The sequence below is a fragment of the Falco naumanni genome, chromosome 6, assembly GCF_017639655.2.
Source record: "Falco naumanni isolate bFalNau1 chromosome 6, bFalNau1.pat, whole genome shotgun sequence".
Taxonomy (NCBI): domain Eukaryota; kingdom Metazoa; phylum Chordata; class Aves; order Falconiformes; family Falconidae; genus Falco; species Falco naumanni.
This window is the reverse complement of record NC_054059.1, coordinates 24,808,409-24,825,934: the sequence shown is the minus strand read 5'-3', so window position 1 is coordinate 24,825,934 and position 17,526 is coordinate 24,808,409. Positions and strand designations below refer to the sequence as shown.

Here is a 17,526-nt window from a genome sequence, read left to right as displayed (position 1 = left end):
CCCCCCCCCCCCCCCCCCCCCCCCCCCATTTTCTAATCTTGTAGAATATTTTGTTGCCTGAAAAGTGGCATGTAAGAAATTGAGTACAGTATCTTTTAGAGGATTTATGGTAATGCTGCTGAATTTAGCTGAGCATAAACAGCATGGTGAGCCCCTCAGGGTCTCTTCATTTTCCTGACACACTCCACTGCTGCCCCATTAACACTTCGTCTGTTATTGCCATCTACTCAGTTTAATGAGTATCTTTGAATTTGAAGTTCTACACAAAAAACAATAGCTAAAATAACTGATGCACCTACTGCAGCTTTCAGCAGAGTATCTTATTCCCTTTGTAATTTTTTAAAAATAAAAAGTGCATTTCTATTCTTCAGCAGTGTAGTTACATCATGACATTTTCTTTAATTACGGTAGACACTAATCACAAGCCCTGAGTAATGACTACAAATATGATGCTGTATCTGTCTGTGTACAAGGTAAACACATGCTGAATAGCTGCTAGAGGAGGCTTTGCCTTACTTTAAAATTCATCTTATTAATACTGACTCTTTAATGTGAAGAAGGAACAGTTCTGCTGGAGACTTTGTGCTATCAAAGCAGTATATTATATTTCTTCTAAGAAATCATATGAGAGGAGGACTAGGTGCTGTTTTCTGATACCTGTATGAATCCAACCAACTGCTGTAAAGGGTCAGTATGTGGCTCATTAGGTCGGTTTCCTAAAACTGAATTTATCACATTCTTCTGAATACATGCATAAATCATTTTAAATTATTAAACAATAGCTGTATTATCAGATGAGGACTCAACCTGGATTAAAGCCTGAGTAATGCTGCACTGGGGTACATCACAGGATTTAAGAACAATTCTAATTTTGCATTGATTATTAACTGGTCAGCAAAAGCAAAAAATCACTTTAAATCACCTTAGATACTTAACAGATATGGAAGGTCTTTGCAGGGTCAAATAAAAACTTTGAATAATTGAATAAATTTCTGTTCTAGAAAACAGGAAATCAGTTGGATATTGGAACAAGTTTTTTGTATTAAATGCATTTATTGAAAGCCTGATTTTAAAAGCTGAAATAACACATAGTTTTCTCTGTTCCTGGTAAGATTGCTATCCTGTAGTAAAGTTTGTTTTTGTTTGTTGTTTTTGTTTTGTGTTTTTTTTCTTTTAGAAAATGAGTCTGGAAGAAAATTGGTGAATCCAATCCAGTGGACCTACAAGCACTCTGACAGGCTCAGAGAGCAGAGTCTGTACCAAAGAGCAATTACCCCACCAAACGATTTCAGGTACAATTGACCTAAATATAGCACTCTCTTGAGATTATTGACAAGAGTTCATTTCCTGTAGTGCTTTTCCCATTTGCTACTCCTGGTAACCACTGTGATCTTATCTGCTTGGTGCTGCATGACTTCTGGGATGCAGCTAAGAGTTCCATCGTGCATTATCTTTAAACAGACAATTCATGCTAAAATAATAATTTGCAGTTAAAATAGATATAATTAGATATATTATTTTTGCTGCTGAAGTTACACAGAGCAGGAATGACTGCCTGAATCCTGTTGGACCTGGATGCACTGGAATTCTCTTTATTGTGAAATCAGAGTTGATATTAGTTGTTAAATAAATAGGAATTTCTGTTTCATTAAAGTGTAACAGTAGAATCAGCTGTACAGGATGAATAGACTGGAAAACTTGCTATTTGTTTCTTTGTATATATATTTATCCATGAAGTATGGCTTTCTCTGGTGTCATCCTCCCTCTAGGCAATCACTGTAGTTATCATATGCTGGCACAAAAAACAAATGAGCGTATAAACTAAGTGCGTTAGTGTACAAAATGTGGATGAACTGAATTCAGAGGCTGGTAATGATAAAACCCATTTAGGTTTTCAAGAATGCATTTTTCTTAAGCATTGCTTGCAAGTTTGTGCAAAATGCTGGATATGTTTGCATTCCACATATGTGGGATATAAAGAAAATGGTGTTCCCTTGGTGTTCATCACAGATTTATTTTTTTTGCGTCCTATTTCTTTTACTGCATTCTTATTTGGAAAACCTATGCATTGCCCAGAAATTCAAAACATTAGTATCAGATTCCATGCTGAGCAGCTGTTGGGGAGCCATTTTTTACAGACCTTTATTAACTAATATAGCAGGACACGACTATGCTATTATTTTCCTTCATATGCCCTGTGTTTTCCCCAAAATACATCAGAATACTTAGTGCAATAGGGGAATAAACTCCGCTAATAGTCATAGGCCCCCCTCTTCAAGGAAAATCAGGAAATTTCAATTGAAAGCTGAATAATGTTTAAAATATGAAGACACATATACAATATATTGGTCTACTGACTTGATTCATTTGATGATGATAGCTGTTTTAAATGTAGTTAGGCTCAGGAATTCTATACTAAAATAAGATGGAGCATGCATTAGTTAATTACATTACATAGTAATTAAGTTATTGTAGGGAAGAATAGATTAAATATAGGAGAAAACTTACCTTTGATTTATTTTTTGCCATTCTACTGTAATGAGTTGATAAGACAGCATATCACAGTGGAAAGCAATAGTAATTTGAAATGCAAGTATAATAAGAAGAAAGCAGTAAAATAATCTGTGAAGGTAGGCTGAGAATATGCAAGGCATAATTAAATGGATTCTCAGCTGGACAGGTTGAGGTAATAGAACTTCTTGTGCTGTGCTTTAGGATCCTGAGAAGTCTGTATAGTCCTTTTTGGTGGGCTGCTAAATAAAAAAAAAATAAGTTCAAGTTTGAGAACTGCAGTAATGTGCATAAGAAAATTGAGTGGATTCACAAGAGGATCTTTCTGTTGTAGTTTTCCAGAGAACAAGACAGTTAAGGAACTGGGGTGGGGGGGGATGATCAATCCTGCCCCAAAACAAAGTAAGAGAGAACTCATAAGCAGTTATCAACAGTTCCAAAGTCCAAATTGAAATATTTACCTTCTTTACAACTGGTATTTTACAAATAGAGCTTCTCATAGTCTTACTGACTTTTGCAGTTCTGCAAGGGCATAAGTTTGTAGACTAAACCCTGCTGGTGTAGTTTTTGCTGTGCATGAAAGTTACATTTTGCAGTTTTTCAATTTTTTTTAAATATTTTATTATTACTCCATCTTGTAATATATTACGGACCCCAAAAGGTACAGCATCTTAAGCATTTTTTTAATACAGTTACTTTACATCTTCAGGGCATGCTGTGGTCCCTTACGACATGCAGACCTATAAAGGACAATGTCATAGATCAGGGATTTTAAGACACTTTATCCCTGCTGCTTTATTTGGTTTGCCCTGCCAGGATAGTGAAAAGACATAGTAAAGCAATCCTAATTAGGCAGTGTAGGAATCCCTGGTATGCAACATTCTTCTTAGCCAGCTTTATATTCTTCCTGCTTTTTCTACAGGGCCTGAGGGAATGAGAAAAGTCTGGTCCATTAATTAGAGAATTAGCTTAGAGTTAGGAAAGATGAGTTCAGGTTTTGTCTGTGCCACAAACTTCCTGCAAGACACTTAGCTAAGTATTGAGCAAAATTCAGCAAGACCTATGGATTGGGGATTGTGACTGTATTTTCTCTGCTTTTGAAGCAGAATCAGGTGTCCTTCCATGTTTCCAGTGTCTGTTACCCCACTTAACTGAATAGTCAGAAATCTTAGCTTCTCACTAGCAGAAACTACTTCTCTATCTCTATCATACTGTTCTTATGTAAGGATACTGATGGAATGGCAGGGATGCAGAAAGCAAAATAATGCCTTACATTAGTTCAGACAGTATTACAAATATACTGTCATGATGACAAGTTCATGTTTGCTCTTAGCAGTGTAAGTCTTCCTAATATGACTTTCTGAAAAAGCAAAGTTAATCAATCAAAACGTCACATGTTGCTAAATTTACAGTTTATAGGTTACCACTCTAAATTTAAGTAGAAATCATCACATAACGTGCTTCTTTCTCTTTGTCTCTCTCCAGACTTAAATGGTATCAAAAATGAAGCAGTAGGCTCTTTAAATTGCAGTTTCTAGGCAGCATCTCTGCTCCTGTAAACAGACATAGTTGTTTATATTGCATGGGCCAGCCAACTGGGATCGATCATAGGCTGCTGCTGATGTTAGCATGCTAAGGAGAACAATTTTGTTACAGCTAAAAATGCCAGGGCAGGGTCGTATCACCAATAAGAATTAGAAGAAAAAAACCCCTTGTGTTTTATGGGATATATAGCTCAGCCTGCCAGAATACTTAGTCCCTAAATCATCCTGAAAATTCTTTGGGATATAAAATCAAACCTACTACCAAAGGGTGTGGTCTCTTCACTGCACTAGCAGCTACATGTATAAATCCCGATCCCATAATTAAAAAAAGTTTTTGCAGAGAAATCTGATGATAGAGCTGATAATTTTTGTAGCAACCACTTAAGAAGTGTTGGAATAATTGGATTAGAAAAAGTAAAAAATAAATTTGCTAGACCATTACAGCTTCTTAAGGCTGAATCCTTCCTTTTCTGCTACTCTAACAATTTATCAACAGGGGTTATCATGTAGCTTTGTGTCGACTGGTTTCCAGTTTTTAACTTTGTTATGTGATCTTAAATGATTCTTTTGTCTTTATGAATATTGGGCAATAAATTTTGGTGGGGAAAAAAAACCTTAGCACATATGCATATTTTGCTTTTTTCCGCTTCACATGAATGACTGTGTATTGCTTAGCTGCTATATCTAACTGAAGTATTCCTTCTGATGTCAAGAAAGACACAGAAGACTAATTTGAAAGCCAAGTGGAGTTAAGAGAAAGACTTCGTTGATCAAATAGGGTTTGGATCAGGGTTGAGTTAGGTCAGAACTATGCTTTTTATACAGTAGAAATAAAGCTTTTATTAACAAGCCTATGTATAAAAAATGACTTTCATACCCTGAGACAGAAGAGGTACAGAAGTACATTTCTGCAGCAATACATTCATATTCAGCACACTAAATGCCAAGGAAAAGGATCTGACCCAGAAAGCAGCTAAAGTCAACAGAAGGTTTCCCAGTCAACCAAAGCTATAATGAGAAACTGTTTTAAAAAAGCTTTTCAAAAGCATGGCGGGAAGACAAAGCATGTGCGGTTTCTTTGAAACTCAGAGGTCCTTTCTGTATACAAATACAGTTTATAACTCTGTAGTATGTCGTTATTAATGTTACTGCAAACAAAATTTAAAGAAAGAAGGGTACTCTAAAAAGTTTCCTCTTTTCTTCCAAACACATTTTTGGGAAGGTGCAGAGGGAATTAACACTACCATTTCATGGTCACCATGTGCATTTCCAGAGGCAGCTGCTACACTGTGGTTTGGGACAGAGCAGGGCATTGCTGCTCAGCAGTTGTGGTTTAACCCTGGACAGCAACTAAGCCCCACACAGCTGCTCACTCACTGGGATGGGAGTGACAATCGGAAGAGTAAAAGTGAGAAAGTTTGTGGGATGAGATAAAGATGGTTTAATAGGTAAAGCAAAAGCTGCACTCATAAGCAAAGCAAAACAAGGAATTCATTCACCACCTCCCACCGGCAGGCAGGTGTTCAGCCATCCCAAGGGAAGCAGGGCTGCATCATGCAGAATGGTGACTTGGGAAGACAAACACTGTCACTGCAAATTTATCCCGCTTGCTGTTTCTTCCCCCAGCTTTATATGCTGAATATGATGTCATATGATATGGGCTATCCCTTGGGTCAGTTGGGGTCAGCTGTCCCAGCTGTGCCCTCTCCCAGCTTCTTGTGCCCTGCCAGCCTGCCTGCTGGCTGGCTGGAGTGGGTGAGAAGCAGAAAAGTCCTTAGCTCTGTGTAAGCGCTGCTCAGCAGTAATGAAAACATCCCTGAGTTATCAGCACTGTTTCCATCATAAATCCAAAACATAGCCCCATACTAGCTACTACAAAGAAAATTAACTCTGTCCCAGCCAAAACCAGCATCACAGCTCTCAATAGTATTGTCCCCAGATGACCTTGTGGATCAATTTCTATTTGAAAACCATACAGATGTTAAATACTGCTGAAAATAGCATTCACTCTTGTTGTGCTCCCTTTCACGGCTTCTGGGGTGAGATTTATCTGTCCTAATGTAGATGTCTTTTATATCTAAATTGTCTTTGGCTAGGCTGCCTTTATAGTCAATGGAGAGAAACAGACACTTTGAGGGCATGATTCATCTCTTTGGAAGATAGACATCTAAATAGGTCAGGTGAATCAGACTGTAGAATAGCATATTCCTTACTAGTGAGAATAAAGGAAACCTGGGGGTTAGCTTAGATGTTGATGCCTGTATTGCATATATCTAAAGTTAAGTGAAACGAACTCAGTGTCTATAGGAACCAAGTCAGAGCTCAAAGTCAGGAAAATATCCTACTCTTCAGGAAGCACCTTTTCCTTCAGAGCTCCTGGTTTCACTGCGTGGAGGTGCATGGTCATAGTCAGGAGGTGATAAATTTAAAAAAATTACACCCACACCTTCTCCTACTTACTGTTTTAAGATGTGAAAACTGAGTAAACTTTGTGTGAATGTAATTTGTATACATCTATCATCAGTTATTCCACTGGTTCCACAGTAGTATCATTTTTTTTACTAGTCTCTGCTAATAATCTGTATGTACAGGATCTTGCCATGGTTTTGACTGGTCCTTGTAAACCATTTCAGAACCAGATACTTTTTCCTCAATATGAAATCTCTGCAAGTAGGCAGAGAAATGAAGATATGCAGTTAATTTAGTCTAGTAGATTAAATTTTTTCCCCATGATAATCGTTAATGCTGGTGCCAGGGTTTCACTAAACCCCACTCGATGAGCTGGTTAGTGCAGTCTACTTTGAGAGTCCCCATGATGAGTATTTTCAAGTGCTAACAAACGAGTTTTGTGGAAAGGATCTCTGCTTTATTTTGGTTGTGTTTGCTTTAAGTATCAACCATCAGCAATAAAATGGAACATACAGGATCAAACAACAGTATTTATTGTATATTTTAAATATGAAATCAACAAATAAAGGCCCCTCTAAAACACCTGAACACCTATGCAGCTTTTTCATATGCTGCTCTTCTCCCATTGTTTGCTAAACTCCAGATCCCAGCAAACCTGCAAGACTTTTGTCAGATGCATATCCAGGAGTAGCACAAGGATGACAGCCTGGAGTAAGCAGATTGCTAGTGAGGCTGGCAGGTGCCAAACCATGCTGTTTCATGACCCAGTGTAAAGATGCCAAAAATAATCTCAAATATACTTCAGTAAATAAATGCAAAACCTCCTCAGCCTTCAGAAATACTGTCTGAGATTAAGCAAGAAACATAAAGTTATAAGACCAGTGTTCTAATTTCTGCTCTGCAACACATTATCTGTGTTCAGGTAGTGATTCCTTCTGGCGAAATCTGTATTTTGCCACTTAAATAGGTGTCATGATTTTCAGAAGTAACGGGGAGCAGAACTACGATGGATTCCACAGATAAAAACATGAAATTAAGTTGAATCAGATGCAAATGTTGACTAAATATCTGTACCTCGCTTTCCCAGTCTCTCAGAGTTACAGTATTTATGTTTTCATTTATAGTAGTTTCAAATGTGTAAACAGCAATAAAAACTGCTTTCTAAGTGCAAGTACTGTAAATTCAGCTTTTCTTGCTATTAGAGGTAAAAGTAGATTCATAGCTATAGAACATGTTTGTTTGATCAGCCTGAAAACAATTTGCTATAGATATAGTAAGATCTAAATGGCTGTATTAAGCAATTGCATTTAACTTCAAAGACAGCAATACCAGGACTGTGGGAAGTGAACTTGGACTTGCAAAATGCACTGTAAAATTGTCAGAATCATTGAAATAGTCATGGTTTTAGTATGTAAAATAAGACCAATGCAATAAAATGTATGGCTGAAATTGAAATACAAAGATGGGGTGAAAAGGAGTTAAAAAAACAGGGGTGAAATTTTATTTGCATTTTAAATATTCTATTTAAATTTGAAATTCTTCTGCCACTGGAGCCCTTTGCAAGTCTGTTGCTGAGTGTATATTGTGTAAGATACCTAAAGGTTGCTAAGAAATAAGGGATAGTAATTATGATAGAGGAATGATGATTACTGTAGTTTGTAGACACCCAAAAAAAGTCTGTGCGATAAAATTTTCAGGGTGAAAAAGCATTTCCATGGTAACAAGTACTTTATCTTAAAATTTGATTATGAATGCAAAGCTAAGGAATCCAAAGTTTGAGAAGTAACATACAGTAAGTGATGCAGGAGTGACAGGAACTGAACCTTCCAAAGTTTATGAACATGTGTATTACAAGAGCATGTTCTGAAGCACCCACTGAGCTGGCCATGCAAAATGATGGTGTTCTTCATATAAGAGATTAGACAAGCAAAATCTTGTAGCCTGTCTATTCATCAGCAAGGCACATAATTCCTTTGAGCCACAGTAAGGCAGACCGTTTACAAAAGTGATGGGTCATATCTTTGAGAGCTAATGAAAGCAAGGAATGGACCCAGAGAACAAGATATGATCTCTAGTCAACATGCTGATATAAGAGGTGTAGTCATTCTTTAACGACAGAATATTTCAAATGGAAGCCACTTAATCAGATATACAGATATATCTACCCATATGTACATGAGGAGCCTGTGGTTTTCGTAAACAAAACCTCATCCATATCAAAAGTAGGAGGTGAAGGTTTGGTTTGGCTTAGTTTTGTATGCATTTGAACAGTGCTGATAGAAATACTTGTGTTTTGGCTTCACATCTCGTAAGGTCCTACTGGCTATTTGTCTCAGCATCTTTTGCCCAGTAGTCTGTGTAACAAAACTTGAAAGTGATGTCTTTTTTTCAAAATTTGGTGTGATATTTTCTTCAAGGTTAAGATTCCAAAGCGCAGGTGTCTTGTTCCCTAATTCAGTGTTGTTGGGACAGTAGGTGACTGGTCTGCTGAATCTCTTTTCTAGGCTGCCCTGACTTGACTAGATATCCACTGACTGCATTGGAAGTTTTGACAGTGTTGGCATGTACATGTCTAAATTTAATCTTCAGCTTTCTTTCTTGTAGTACCACCCTCTTGCAATCTTTGCATTGTCTGGTGTGGTATAAACCATATATACAGCAAAGTAATGCAACCAGTTTATCCTGGCCTATACATTTTTTTTATCTTTTGTTAATATTCTTTTGTTAAAGAAGAATTCTTCTAGATTCTATAGAATACTGAACTTAAGAAAATACTTGAATTATCATTCAGATTTTAGAAGGTGTTAGGTAAAGGTGGACATCTAAGGGGATGCATAGAAGTTGCCATGGAATTGTGTGTCCAACCTGTCTGAAAATTGAAACGAGATAAGTAAATAATTTGTTGCAGCATTTCACAAAATCTGTTAAATGTGAGCTTGCGTTTCTGGGCATTTCCTTTTACCTCTATGAATATTTATAAATATCCTAATATTTAAATCTGTTTTACTAAGTTCAAAGAAGCTGTGCTTTCTGGAAGAGTAGTTGATGAGTTGCAAAAAGTCAGTGGTTAATTCTTACAGGAAGACCCTTCAGGGTCATATGGAGTCTACATGATTTTCTTAAATTCTTCTGTAGAGATTAACTAACTGATTCTTTTCAGGGAATATTACCACATTAAACGTATGCTCAATGTAAACAAGAAAGGTGTATAATAAGGGAGTGGCCACCAGAAAGGGTCTGCATTTACTTTCAAACAAGAATGACTAAATACTGGTTTGTTTCATGGGACAGTTGTTTTTTTCCTGTTCTTATTTTCAGTCCTACGAAGCTGCAGGCAGTCTGTTTAAATTGTGAGCCCAGTAACAAGCTAAATAATGAAGACCCAGTGGAGTAGCCTTTGGTGAGAATACTTGGAGAATTTGTAGAAAGAGACAAATATCTCACTACAGATTGTGTCCTGTGTCCTATACAGACCCCATCAGGGCAACTCCCTCACTCCCTGATGATGGCCATTCACTGAAGCTGGCCCTTCTTCGCCTCCTTTTTATACATTTATTAGCAATCTGACATCCTGTGGTCCTGGGAACCACGTTGAAGTTAATGGAAGCAGAATATACTCTTGTGAGAACCAGTCATAAATTTATTGTTCAACTCATGTAGTTTAATTAGTTCAAGTGACAGTGGTGGGCAGCAGGAACTACTGTGTTGTAGCATATTACAAAGAGGATGGTCCCTATACTTCAGCCTGCCTTTTTTGCTGTTTATGATGATAAAGGAAAATTTTGGCTAAAAGCTGCATCCAAATTTTTTGTAGAAAATAGGAATAATTGGTAATGAAATAGTAATTCCAATATTCCCGTTGTTATAACTCATTCCAATAGCAAAAAGTAAATTCTATTTTTAAGTAGATGAATAAAATACAGGTGCTTAATACATGTCTTTTAATCAGATCTCAACACTATCTTCAGTTATTTCATATGATATATTGAAAATAAAATCTACATTAAATAGCCCAAACATGCAAAAGCTAATACGTGCCAGAAATAACTTTGTTGAGGCAAGTTTATTTCATCTCCCCCACGCATATGCAGTATGAAGTCTTTAATACGACTTTCTCCTCATTCAGTTCAGCCATTCAATATTTTATTTTCTTGGCATTGTTGTGTGTGGCCCCATGCCTTGTTTACTACAGAGTATTTCAGCCCTGCTCTGAAAACCGAATTATTAATTATTATTAGCTTCCTTTTAGGATTTTCCTAGTGATCATCACTATAGCACCTAAGTGATGAACAAAGATGAAATTAGTTTTACTGCAGGGCCTCTGAGACTGGAAGACAGTGTAACTTCTGTTTTATGGCTGGAAAACCATGGCCCAAAGGACCTGTGTTCAAAAGGTGCCACTCATCTACAAGGTGCTTGGGTCCAAACGCCTTGACTCCTTACTTTTGTATAGGACTTCTCCATCTCAGGTCTTCCTGTTTTCAGCTGTGTCTCTGAGCATTCATCACTTTTGCAAATTCAAGTGCCTCATCTCAGTGTCACATAGAAAATAAAGAATATACTTTGAGTGATCACCTGTAAAAAAACTAGTTTGAATTACTACAATGGGAACTTTATGTCAAGAAAAGATAGAATCCTACTGCCTAGGCTGACATCCAATTACTTTAAACATTCTTTCTCATCTTGCAACACTGTCCTATTTTTTAGTGCATTTCTTCAAAATTCTTCACCAAATGAACTTTCTTCATTACACAGTTCTGATTCATCCTTACAGCAAGGCCATCTTGTGCACTGTATGAGGCAGGTGTATTGTGGGAAAAATGGTATATGAGTCATGCCATTAGTCTCCATCATGATGCCCATTCACAAGGCAGGAGAAGATTAAGTTGTATAGGCAACCTGGCACTACTGACATCTTTGGTTTTGATTTGGTCATGTATAAAAATGTATTCTAAAAATGGGGGTGGGGGGTGGGAGAGAGTGCACTCTACTGTTTTAAAAATAGAAACCCATAAGAATATATTAACCCCCATCTGAATTATGAGATACTTGGAACCTTAAAATCCCCCACACCATTTCGTACCATTCTTTCATTAAAGGAGATGCATGGAATAATATTCTGTGAGAACTACTGCTGGAGTAATAGACAAGATACTTTTTTGATTACCATCAGACTCTAAGATATTTACTGATGGCACAGGAATCATGAGAAACTGAAATTTGCTTCCCAGAAGTCCCAAAAAGAATTTTTAGGCATTGATTCTCTGTGTGATTCTCAATGACCTTTTCAATCCTTTTTCTCTTCATCTGTTATAACTCTGAGTATAACCCAATCCTGTGTCTCCAGCAGAACAGTTCTAGTTCTCACTTTCCCACCGGCTTCTTGTACTGTGGTGGTGTTTTTTGGTTTGGTTTTTTTTGGTGGTTTTTTTTTTTTTTTTTTACCCTGAGCACAGTACTTGTTCTTTAGTTCCTTGTCTTCAGTGCCTTTCTACGGTCAGTGTCTGTATGTCTTCATGCCTTGTTCCTCAAGGGTGGATTCCCAGACTTCTGTATGTCCTTCTCATTCCCACTGGCTCTCCAGCCAGAACTCCACCATCAATCTCTTTGCTCAGTTTCTGTGCCTCCAACCATCCATGGCTTGTCTCTTTACATGTCTGTTCCAAATACTAGCATTAAGTGTTGGCTCTTCCTCTGTCTTTCCTCTCTGCCACTTCATTTTCCTTAGGGAACTGATCGGAACTCTCTTCATGTAAATGTCATTGTTCTGTCTAGAACAACATTGCATGAATTTGGGTTTTTTTTGCTCAAATTTTGGACTTCAGTCTAAGTATAGGAAGCAGAAGTGATGCACCCATGAATGGTATTCAAGATCTGATCCTATTCCAGGCAAACTTTTCTAGTCCTACTAGATACTTACCATGTTTGCTCCTTCTTAAGCATTTCTGCTTTTTCTATCCATTGCTGATACACTTTGTCTAATTGTCAGTCTTGAATCCAGGCAGATTCTGCTAGATGAAAGCAGACTTTTGGGATGTTGCATGGATGCAACCCCAGAATTTAGCACTGCAATCAGAGCTACTGGTTATTTGAGTTATAGATGCACCTCTCCATGCATCCTAGTAACAGCGGGCAGGTTAATCTCTTCATCACTCAACAGAAACAGACTGTTAATGTAATATAATAACTTGGTCAAAGCCTATGCAGAAAAATGCTGCAGTACCAATCTATGGCAATTGTACAGTGCCAGATACTGTTCAGTTTATTTACTGCACACTTGTATAAGATTTGAATCCAGAAGGGATTACTGGTTTATCTAGTATCATATCTTGCTTAACACAGGCTGCATAATTTTATCTGCAGACTCTTGTATTGTTCTATAGCTGAGGATGGCCTAATCATTATTGGATCTTGAATTTAAAATATCAGAAGGTGGTACATTTACTTCTTTCCTCTAAGTTGTAAAGCTTTGCATAACTTCTGAAACGTTTCTAGAAACTGTAGCTAGCTCCAAGAGGGACTGAGCTAACACCTTGTGAAAGTGGTGTTCCATGTGAAAGGGAACTAGGTAGCACTGGGGAATACTGATTTTGCATTGATTAATTATTGTATATCATTTCCATGCTTTCAAAAGTTTCTTGAAAGCCTCACAATAGTGCTTGCTTCTTCCACTGCTTCTGGGCCTTTCACTCTGTTGCGCATTGATTTTTCATCTTGGTGGCTCATTCTTTTCCTGGCAAGGAACTTGGAAGAGCACATGATCAACAAAAGATGTAGCAAAAAAGATGCCAAGACAGCCTAAGCTTTATAATGGAGTCTGTATGGAATATTTTAAATTTGAGAGCAAGGATATTGGATTTGGAGCAAGACAATAATGAAGGTTAGGTTTATTAGAATAAATATGGGAGATTTGTGCTCAGTTCTCTGCCTTGCTTGCATCTTCTGACTGCTCTTGTTTTTCTGTGACACAGTTTCTTATCCATAGAATGGGAATAACAGTCTCACAGGTATTAAAATAGCTACTTCACAAATACTATAGAAAGAAGAAAAACATTGATTGCACTCAACTAGTACAGTGTTACAGTTTGTACGAGTACTGTCATTGATGGTATGTCTTGTGTGAGTACTATCATTGATAGACTGGGAAGTTTCAAACCTAAGACAACTGATCTTTTTTCAAACCTTGCTTTGTTTGCACAGTTCTGACCATTGTTTTATTATGCCCTCCTCCCTTCAAGTGACATCCACGTTTTCATGGTTTGTTTTACCTTTGAGCTTCTCACGGCTACTCGGTGCTGCTCATATTTCACCACTGCTCCTGTTCCTCCAGAATTCCCTGTCTTGCCCTTTTAATTTAAATCCATTTTCCTGCAGCCCATTTCTCTGTGCACAGCGGCTTCCTTCTCCTTTGACCTATACACTGCAAGTCAGTGTAGAGAGACTTTTTGGCTGCATGAACGTGGTGAGGTGCTGAGAGCGCATATACCAATGAGAAGATGAAGCGAAATAACAGTCAAATATAGTACGATATATTAAGTACTTTATGGAGAAGATGTTACATACATCTGTTTTCACAGCAGGAGTTTCTGAGTTCTGTGAAGTAGCTCTTTGATCTGAGTTATAGGTTCTTAACTCAGGAGGTATTTGTGGAGATAAGAACAGCGTAGTTGTAAAAGAGAGGAACTTAGCTGTGCACTGACCATGCCTGTACTCATTATGCTTATGCTGTCCTGTTTGTCTTCATGGTTGGGGTAGCCCAAGGCAGATGTGAGCTCTGTTGATATACTGTGTCCTCACTGTTTCATCACTCAGGTGTGTGTATTTAGGGATATAATCCATTGTTGTTGGCTATGCTGAGATCTTCTGAAATAATTTCCATGTTCTATTAGGAAAGATCTATCTGTCTTCTGGGGATGAATTATTCAAACAGCAGAATTCAACCACTGTGGAAGCCAGTTGAGTCTCTTTTCTTGCTGCACGACCTGCATAAAAACATGGCCAGATTCTAGCTCACACAAAGGATAATGGCATAGGCTTATGTGCTGTCAGAGTTCACAGATTTTCCTGTGAAGGGTTAAGACTAAAAGTGTGTAAAATCTAGACCAATTACAGCCTCCGCAGCTACCACCACCTCACTCAGCTTTGAGCACATTGTGCAGTTCCCAGTTCACAATGGTCTTAAATATTGACTACCAGGACATGATGAATAGCTCAGAGCGTTTTGTAAATGTAGCTCTGAACAATTTTGTAGAGCTAAGGACCTGTCCATGCTAGGTCACACTGGACAACAAATAAAACCAGCATCAATCCCTTCCTTCTCCAGGAGTTTGGAATTTTGTAGATCCCAGCTTGTATGGGCTGCTGATCAAGAAAATGGGCCCTCAGACCTGATTTCTCTAAACAAAGTAGATGCAGGCATGCAAAATCAGTCTACTTCATACACTGTTCAGGAAAATGGGACATAGCCTCATGCTGATTATATTTCTTGCCAAATTATGGCTTAAAATGTAGATGTGAACCAGGAATTATGATCAGTGCAGAAATGTAACAAATTTTCATGGAGCTAGTACATGTTGTCCTCCCACTAGGTTCATACAAACCTGTATATTAAATACAGAAGCAAGAAAGGCACTTTTGTGGCTGCTGGATTTCACACGTGGCACAATGATGGCATTGATTCCTTGAAACAGAATCTAATTACTACAGAAGAAGATTTTATTGCATTCAAATAGAAATATTCCTTTACAGAATCTTTTTTGTCCTGACAAACATGTTCCAGTTCATACTTCTTAATTTTTAATAAAAAACATATCAAATTTTTGGCTTATTTGGTCCGAGTCTGGAAAGCAATGTTTTTAAATTAAGAATGATGGACTTGATTCTGTAACCTTATTTATGTGAGTAGTCCCACAGTGACTACTCTATTTATCAGTACCAAGGATATCTAAGATCAGAAAGCTCTTGCCTTTCATTTCCTGAAAACTAAAAGAAAGAAATCCATTTACAGGTCTCAGTGAAACTTTAGGATGCTTGGGGCTCAGTTTATACTCCCTAATGATGTGTTACATTCTTATCTGTTTTGTTTCTGACCAATGCATAATGTGTACTTGAGCACAAAGCAAGCTACAATTGGGGAAAGTAAAATGAAACATGCATTGATACAAATGGGGTGTTTGTTACCTTCAGTCAGAAGGCATGTGTTCTGCTAAAAGTATTTTTCATGCAATACCTGCCTTTCTTCTTTCCCTTAGGCTGACCAGGGTGGTTGAGTCACCATCCCTGGAGGTATTTAGAAGATGGGTAGGTGTGGTGCTTAGAGATGGTTTAGTGGTGGACTTGGCAGTGCTAGGTTAATGGATGGACTCGATCTTAAAGGTCTTTCCCAACCAAAATGATTCTATGTACTTAGGTAAATCTTTACAAAGCATTTTTTTTTTCTTTTTTAGCATGGTTTGGTGGGAGAGTGTGTTGTACACTGGAGTTGTGCACTGATTCTTGAGTTGGTAAATGCAGAAGGTGTTAACACCATGAAGTGTTAAAGGAAATCAGCCTTTTGTTACCTAAATAAGCAGCTTTGATTGTGTTTTTGATACAGAATATGTAAGAGAGCAGTTTACTAGTCCTATGCATGCTGTTTGATTAAGATCATGTGCCACTTAGTTTTCATTGTGTTATTATTACTCGGAGACCTTTTTATTTTATAGGATACCTCTGAGGAATGTATAGTTTTGAATATTCAGCAGTAAAACTTGCTGACACTCTACCTGTAGTTGCTAAATATTACAAATGGTGCTGTTATTTTGACTTGTAGATGTTTCTAAAGAACCTGACTTTTCAGTTCACGAAGAGAGCAGGCTGTGTTCCAACCAGATATCCATTGGAATGAACAAAGTCACTTCCAATCATGATTTTTCCTGCATTTACCTGGTTTTAGTAATTGGTAGGGAATGTACTCATTATGGTATGACCAAGTAACAGTAGTCCCGTGACAGCTGCTTGTAGCAGGCAGCTGGAAAAGATTAGAGCAACTCCTAAACTGCTCATAACTGTATGAATGTTACTGCAGAAAAGATCCTACACTGAAGATGTGATCCTGATTCTCTTATTCTTCGTAGTCAGGAATCTGGATCTCTGTTTTCTACTTCTAGCCATTTGACATTGAAACTTCAGAACATTTATTTTGCTTGGGAGCACAGATATGTATAGGTATAATTTACCAGCAAAAATGCCCTTAGAAATTGAAGTTGTTTCCTGCATCTGTTTTCTCCTTGGAAGAAGAATAGTGTAAACTAGCCCGGAAACCTAACATTCTGTTGTAGCACAGTCCTGGCACTGTTGTCACAGTTCCCTTCTCATAATCTTCCAAAATCCTAGTAGAGTCTGGATTTTTTATCTACTCACATGACCCTGTGTGTATCTATCTGATGTCAAATATTAAGTGAATCTAATCCTGATGAAAGATTTGCCTAGATCCCATATTGTTACCCTATTTACTCTTTTCTGGAGAAGCAAAGGACCTGAAATTAACATAAGTATGTTTCATGTACATAAAAAAAAAATTAATTATACTTTAAAGATCAGAGACTTCCAGAAATATATTGCTTACAACTATGGTAAAAGGATTTCAACTTAATTATAGTTCTCTTACTAATTACTAACTATTAAAGCATGAATAGGGTGAATTTTGCTATGAAATATAACTATTAAATTATTTATATTTAGTTTTCCTTTCAGTTTCTGTTAGTTTTCAGTTTGGATCCACTTATCTTGGTATCTTGAGGTCAGATTTCAAAGGTGATTCATATTCTTTAAGACATGTACTGTACTGACTGGGATTTTGTAAAGGGCCTAGATGCTAAGCTGCTTATGTAGGAAATCTCATCTCCATTGCTGAGACTGAGATATAAGCACTCCTGGAAATACCACTAGATACTTCACTTTCGGATGTGAAAGTACCTTTGAAAAGCTGTTTCTAGGGGCCCATGTTATACATCAAGTTATATTAAAATCCTGATGATTTTTTTCACACACATCCAAACTGATAAACTGTGAAATGATTATT

At 37.4% G+C, this 17,526-nt stretch overlaps 1 protein-coding gene across 11 annotated transcripts in view; it reads left to right on the top strand.

Moving 5' to 3' along the window:
- MYT1L (myelin transcription factor 1 like) overlaps positions 1 to 17,526 on the top strand; it is a 305,413-nt gene that overhangs the window by 76,492 nt on the left and 211,395 nt on the right. For all 11 annotated transcript variants that reach the window (XM_040599195.1, XM_040599202.1, XM_040599201.1 and 8 more), the window contains exon 2: positions 1,178 to 1,292. The gene's annotated coding sequence lies outside the window, so the exon portion shown is untranslated. The remainder of the gene's footprint in view (positions 1 to 1,177; positions 1,293 to 17,526) is intronic.